Source organism: Rutidosis leptorrhynchoides, chromosome 10, assembly GCF_046630445.1.
Source record: "Rutidosis leptorrhynchoides isolate AG116_Rl617_1_P2 chromosome 10, CSIRO_AGI_Rlap_v1, whole genome shotgun sequence".
NCBI classification, from domain to species: Eukaryota; Viridiplantae; Streptophyta; class Magnoliopsida; order Asterales; family Asteraceae; genus Rutidosis; species Rutidosis leptorrhynchoides.
Window position 1 is genome coordinate 170,447,819 of NC_092342.1, and position 8,316 is coordinate 170,456,134.

Genomic DNA, 8,316 nt, shown 5'->3' on the forward strand with positions numbered 1-8,316 from the left:
GGTTAAATTAAAAACGGCTAAAAGGACATTAATAATCGGTTATTAAGAACATGATAAGGATCATACATATAAAATGGTTTATATCAAAGTAATAAAATTGGCTTTATTACATAACATGAAAATGGATTTTCAAATAAACCATACACTAAATGCATGTTGGTGTATGGTGCAAAAGTTTTCTCAAACTAGAATTAATGAAAACTTAAAATCCCTTATTAACAAGGCAAACAAGTTAAACGCCATCCTTTTTGTGGAAACACTTAGACGTATTAGGAAACTCTTGATGGGATAAAGGTCACCTAACCGTCATGAGCGAACTAATATGAATAAGGTACACTTCGCATACACGTGGGATAAAGGTCACCTAACCACTTGTATGTTATGTCTACATGTTTACACAAGTAGGACGACTTGATTTGGGAATCATGAACTTAGGGTCACCGAAGCATGATGAACAAATAGGCGTTGATGGGATAAATATGCCATGCAAAAGGATTGCATGATCCCATAACTTAGAAGTTGCAAAAGGATTGCAATTGTCATATAATGACTACCTAGCTAAATCAAATAACGGGATAAAGGTCACCTAACCGAAATTTGATTTACCGTTGGATTCTAATATTTAATAAGTCAATTAAAATTTAAAAGGGTATTGAATGTTAAATTAAAATCGATACTTAAACGAACTTTGTTAATTTTGTAGATGGCCGCCAATAACAACAACAACATTCCAAACGCACCACTTAACCTAAACCACCTATCATTAAGGTCTCTCTTAGAGAAAGACAAACTCAACCATACCAACTTTATGGATTGGTTCCGCAATCTTCGGATTGTCCTCAAACAAGAGGATAAAATGTATGTGCTTGAGGACCCCATTCCCGATCAACCGAATGAGAATGATGTGGAGGCAATGGCCTCTTACGATAAGTATTGCCACGACTCCCTTCAAGTCTCATGCTTAATGCTTGGGACTATGATACCCGAACTCCAAAAGGATTTCGAACATCATAGTGCATACGACATGATAACGCAATTGAAGGAGATGTTCCTCCAACAAGCGCGTGTCGAGCGCTTCGAAACGGTTCGGGCGCTACATGCTTGTCGTATGGACGATACCCAATCGGTTTCATCTTATGTACTTAAGATGAAAAGCCTTATCGATCGTGCTAACCGTCTTAACCTAAACATTTCCAATGAGTTAGCCACCGATCTTATCCTTAACTCCCTATCAAAAAGGTTTGATCAATTTGTAATTAATTACAATATGAATGGGATGGATAAGAGCATAGGTGAGCTTCACGGTATGCTTAGAACGGCCGAAACTAGCATGGGTAAAAGGGCTTTACCCGTGTTAACAATCGATCAAGGTGGGTCCAAAGGTAAGACCTCTAAGCCAAAGGTGGCTAAGAGAAAAGGACCCGCCCATCAAGGCAAAGGGAAAGGGAAGATGGTTACCCCAACCATCAACAAGGCTAAGAAGCAAAAGGTAGCCGAGAAGGCAAACCCCAAGGAAGACCCATGTTTCGGTTGCGGTGAGATGGGTCATTGGAAACGAAACTGTCCGGTATATCTTAAGGAGTTGAAGGACAAGAGGGATGCAGGGCAAACCTCAGGTAATATATATATGGTATATATAGAGCTTAGTATTACTTCTTCTAATACATGGGTATTAGACACGGGATGTGGAACTCACATTTGCAATTCATTGCAGGGGTTCAAAAGAAGTAGCAAGCAAACGGGAACATCAAGTCTCTACATGGGTAATGGAGCCAAAGTGCAAGTGAAGGCTCAAGGAGACTTTGTGTTAAAACTTCCAAGTACCTTGGAACTTATTTTGAAAGATGTTTTGTATGCACCCGATTTATGTCGAAACATTATTTCCATTTCCCGTTTGAAACAATGTGGTTTTAATCTTAATTTTGTTAATGACGATATCCATATTTATTTAGATAATGTATTCTATTTCAAGGCTTCACCTTCAAATGGAATTTATGAATTGGTTCATGATGACACATCATCTAGTAGCTCAATGTACCATACAAGCACCAAGAAACTCAAAAGGGATTTGAGTGATTCCTACTTATGGCATTGTCGCCTTGGTCACATAAACAAGAACCGAATACATACACTTCAAAAGAATGGACTTTTGAAATCAAATGAAATGGATTCGTTTGAAGTATGTGAATCTTGTTTACAAGGCAAGATGACTAAAGCACCTTTCAAAGGGACCTATGAAAGGGCTAAAGATTTATTGGGATTAATACATTCGGATGTATGTGGACCCTTTAAACCCATGACTAGGAATGGTGAAAGATACTTTGTTACTTTCATTGATGACTTTAGTCGTTTCGGATATGTCTACTTATTAAGACATAAGGACGAAACGTTTGAAGCATTCAAAGAATATCAAAACGAAGTACAAAATCAACTCAATAGGACAATTAAGGTACTTCGTACCGATAGAGGAGGTGAATACCTAAGCGATGCCTTCCAAGATCATCTTAGGAGTTGTGGGATTATCTCACAACTTACTCCACCCGGAACACCCCAACTTAATGGAGTTTCCGAAAGGAGGAACCGAACCCTAATGGATATGGTTCGATCTATGATGGCAAGAAGCTCGTTACCTCTATCATTTTGGGGTTATTGTCTAAGCTCCGCGGCTCGTATTTTAAATATGGCCCCAACCAAGAAAGTGGAACGAACTCCTCACGAGATGTGGTTTGGAAAACCTCCTTCTCTATCATACTTAAAAGTATGGGGATGTGAAGCTTATCCTAAGCGTTATGTAGCTAATAAGCTACATGCTCGATCCACAAAGTGTATCTTCATAGGATATCCTAAAGATGACATGGGATATTACTTCTATGATCCATCCGAGCAGAATGTATTTGTTGCTCGGAAAGCGGAATTCCTAGAAACCAAGTTCCTTATGGAAGGTGATGGTGAAAGGAAGGTAGATCTTGTAGAGGTACAAGATCAAGCCGATGATACACAATTGGTTGGCACTAGTACTCAACATGAGGATGTTGAAAGTGATCAAGTGGATGATCAAGGTACACAAGACGTTCGAAGATCTAGTAGGATTAGTAATCCTCCCGAGAGATATGGGTTTCTCGTGGATGGTTGCTATACGGTTGATTTGGATGAACCGACAAACTATGAAGATGCTTTATCAAGGATTGATAAAGATAAATGGCAGGATGCCATGAACGCCGAGATGCAATCCATGTATGAAAACCAAGTGTGGGAACTTGTTGAGCAACCTCCTGGCTCTAAGCTAGTTGATTGCAAATGGCTTTTCAAGAAGAAAACCGACATACATGGAAACTTGGATACATATAAAGCTAGACTTGTTGCAAAAGGTTTCACTCAAACTCAAGGGGTTGATTATGATGAAACTTTCTCGCCTGTGGCAATGCTAAAGTCTATTAGGATATTATTTGCCATTGCTGCTCACTACGACTATGAAATATGGCAAATGGATGTCAAAACCGCTTTCCTAAATGGATATCTTATGGAAGATGTCTATATGGTCCAGCCTGAAGGTTTTGTTGATCCAAAATATCCTAAAAGTGTATGCAAGTTAAAGAAGTCAATCTACGGATTGAAACAAGCATCGAGAATGTGGAATCATCGTTTTAATGAGGAAGCCGAGAAATTTGGCTTCATTAAAAATGGTGATGAAGCTTGTGTATATAAGAAAGCTAGTGGGAGCACTATCATATTCCTTGTACTATATGTGGATGATATATTATTATTTGGGAAAGATATTACCACAATGCAAGGAGTCAAAACTTGGCTAAAGAGTTGCTTCTCCATTAAGGATCTTGGAGATGCACAATACATATTGGGGATAGGGATCTATAGGAATAGATCCAAGAGATTGATAGGTTTAAGTCAGAGTACATACATTGATAAAATCTTGAAAAGGTTCAAGATGGAAAACTCTAAGAGAGGTTTGGTACCTATTCAAAAGGGAACCGTTCTCAGTTCATCTCAGTGTCCTGCCACGAAAGATGAACAAGAGAGAATGAAGAAAGTCCCATACGCATCTGCTATTGGGTCTATCATGTATGCAATGATATGTACTAGACCGGATGTGTCATGCGCTCTAAGCTTGACAAGTAGATACCAGAATAACCCAGGAAATAGTCATTGGATTGCTGTTAAAAGCATATTGAAATACCTTAGGAGGACTAAGGATATGTTTCTAATATATGGGTCTGGTGAGGAGGAACTCGCTGTAAAAGGTTACGTGGACGCGAGTTTCCAAACTGATCGAGATGACTCTCGATCACAATCCGGTTATGTCTTCATGTTAAATGGTGGTGCGGTCTCTTGGAAGAGCTCGAAACAGGAGGTTGTTGCGTTATCCACTACAGAGTCGGAGTACATTGCCGCCTCACTGGCAGCTCAAGAAGCTGCATGGATGAAGAAATTCATCGACGACTTAGGAGTGGTCCCTTCCATTCAGGACCCTCTTGAGATCTTTTGTGACAACGAGGGTGCGATTGCTCAAATCAAGGAACCTCGTGCCCATCAAAAGACTCGTCACATTGAGCGGAGATTCAACTACATAAGGGATGAAGTTGAAAAAGGAAAGATATGTATTCGCAAAGTTCATACAGATCATAATGTTGCGGATCCACTCACGAAGCTTTTACATGGGCCAAAACATGAGGGACATGTTTGTGCATTAGGGCTTCGATATTCTAGTGATTGGAATTGATCTATTTTATGTATTGTAACGGAACGAATTAGTTCAAACTCATTAATATAATTATGGTATTAATTTATTTATGAGTCATGTTCCAATTTTGCATATTTTATCCATGAATAAACTATTATTCTAAATTCCGTAGTTGATCACATTTATGGGAACAAGTGTGAGGTCTAGACTATTATGAACTTGGATTGGTTAACATTCAAATGGTGAATGTGGGGCAAGGTTGCTACCAAGGTTCATAGATATTTGTGGGACACAAATATTGGAAGACCCGCTCTCAAGAATTACTGTATAGAGCCTTTGTGGTTGATCACATGTAATCTTGAGTAAAGGCGAATATCATTGTATCCTCTGACCTGAGATACATATTGGGTTCGGATATTCACCTAGTACTGTGCCTTGATTCCTTCCTTCGCTATTCTGAAACATGGTAGTACATAAGGAAGAACTCAGGTATATTACAAAGTGTATATCTAGGACGTATGTAGTCAAGATGGAATTTGTCCCTCTTATTCGTTGAGAGTCAGATGTCTAAGGCCTAAAAAGTTAAATCTATAAGAGAGTGATCACTCTGTATCTCTTGGATTTAACATGACATCTAGGACGAAAGGAAATAATGAAAGATTCACCTAATCATATTCGAGATGGGAACTCGAAAGGGATGATGTTATTGAATGGCACAAAGTCATAACATATTAGGGGTGATGGACGGTGTGTTAGGCTGTATCCATCACTTGCATTAATTTCTTATGTTTCTCGTGCAAGTGGGAGATTGAAGGTATTTCGTATGCCCGAGAGACATATTTAATTAATGTGGCTAATATATTATGATCCAAGTCGGGTCATACCCAATAACAAACTTACCGACACCTTATTCGTCTTTGATTTTAACGATTGGTTCATTGATCAAATACGCGACACTTGAACTTCAAGAAAAATGGTTTTCTGAAATATTACTTGATGTGTATATATATACATAAATTATGGATTAATTTATATATATAACAAGAGTTTAAATTATTTATAGGTTAAATAATTTATTTTGTTATGTTACATTTTATAAAGTTTTGGTTTTATAAAATAAATGTACATAACAAATATATACATATGGAAGTATTATGGAGAGTTTTATAAAATCTAATTACTTTTATAAAACTTATTTAATAATACTTGAAAGAGTAGTGGCATAGGGAATGAGATACACATGCTTTAGGCTTGGAATCTTTCACCCATACTTTCTCATTTCCATATGTAAGCATCTTGACTCTTGAAGACACACACACATGCAAGATACTTGTAAAAATTCTGCTCAAAAACTCTCCCAAAACTGCTACTGCAGCCGTGGGCTTTTAGGTGCTCAAAGGGATTCAAAGTTTGGTTTTTGCAAGCAACATTCAAGTGTAATTAAATCCTAACCAAAGCTAGGGTGTTGGTGCACAAGTTTGGGGTATAACTACTTGAGGTTTCATCCATTTGAAGCTCCATTCAACATCATCATCTTCATCACTTTCAACTAGCTTGGAATAGGTATAACATCTTATTCTTGCTTGTAGTTTGTAAGCTTATTTCTCAACTTGATCCTAATTGGGATTTAACTTTAATTGGTTAAAGATTAACATGTTCTAAAATGGTAATTACATGCTTCCGCTTTTAATTGATTCTTAAATGGTTTTAAGTATCATGAAACTTGTTAAATCCCAACAATTTCAAAAAGTCAATTTTGACAATTGTTCAACAAAACGAGACGTGCCTTATATAAGGATTCATTTACTTGGCTAGTAGTATTTTATCAATCTCATAAACAGGTTGTTTAAATATTAATTGCAGATTCAAAAGCAATTCCAATTAACGTCAATTATAATTCAGTTGACCATATCTTTTGATTCGTTCATCGAAATTACGCGATTTCTAAATGAAAAGTTATTGATTTTTCGCCAGCTTTCCGAAAACATGTATATCATATACCTTTTACCAGTAATATATGTATTTAATTCGTGATTCATTATAAACTGTTTAACGACGAAATTTAGCATACAAGCATGTATAAATATATACTCGAGCACTAGACATGTATACACTATTAATATATAAAAGATAAGATATGAATGCTCACGTATCAATATTGAGATTCAATATTGTAGGAAAGTACGTAGACGCAACAGAGATGATAAATACTAGGTTTGACTTGCGAACAATACCCATGAACATTACCCATAACCTCCATAGCTATAACCCATAATTTCCTTAGTTCTATCCCGTTTGAAGCTTGTTTTGAAAGTGACACGCTCATGACCTCGTCGTAATATTTTATGTATAATATTACTAAAAATATTAAGATTAATAATAATAATAATCTTAATAATATAATAATAATAATAATAATAATAATAATAATAATAATAAATAAATAAATAAATAAATAAATACTTAGAAGTAATATGTGTAAAAAAAACATGCGCAAGAAACCTGGTATTTATAGCCATAATTCCTAATTCTGATGCCCATGCGATCGCATGGGTTTTATGCCTATTTCTCATGCGATCGCATGGCCGTCAGATCCAGCTCACATATTTTTTGTTTTATTGTTTGTCGACATAATTAAATATAATATATATAATTTAAATAATTAATTATATATTATATTAAATTCATGTGCATAGTTGACTTGTAATTTTCGTTCCGATGACTCGTACGTTGTCACTCGACTTATGTCCCGGTTCCAGTTTCTCGAACGCATTTTCGTACGCTTAGAAAACTCGCAATTTATGTTTTGTGACTCGTACTTTTGTCAAAATATAGTCTTAAGTTATCAATAAACTATATCATTCAAAGTGTATCTTAAACTTTCGAGTGTTTTGGTCATTTACTTTTATAAATTATTGTCTCGTTATTTGTTAATATATATATATATATATATATATATATATATATATATATATATATATATATATATATATATATATAATAACAAATCGTTTTATGACCAACTTAATATATATTTTCAACATTCATAAACGCGTTTTAAATATACATCGTAAGTTATTCATATAATTAATATTCCAACTTATCATATATATTCAAATAAATATTTAAACCAATAAGTTTAATGTACGGTATCAAAAAAATTAATACATTGTTACGTTTTCAAGTTATAGTATATATATATGTATCTATATACATATAATTGTTCGCGAATCGTCGAGAACAACCGAAAGGTATTTGAATATATGAAAATAGTTCAAAAATTTTGAGATTCAGTTTTACAGACTTTGTTTATCGTGTCGAAAATGTTACTCATACAAAGATTAAGTTTAAATTTGGTCAGAAATTTCCGGGTCATCACAAGTATCAAATAACAAACAGGTTTCGGTTCTCTTTTTCTTTTTCTTCGAACAATAATTGACACGTTGCAGTAAGGAAATAAATATTGCAGTTGCCAGACTCGTTCAACAGAAGCTGATTAACGAATAACTTTAGGGGGTTTCTTGATTGTAAAACTGCAGCAACAAGTATTTTAATAAGGTGGGCTTCGTCTATAATTTCAAACAACTAATAACAGGTGATGGCTGCGTGTTCACAGGGTG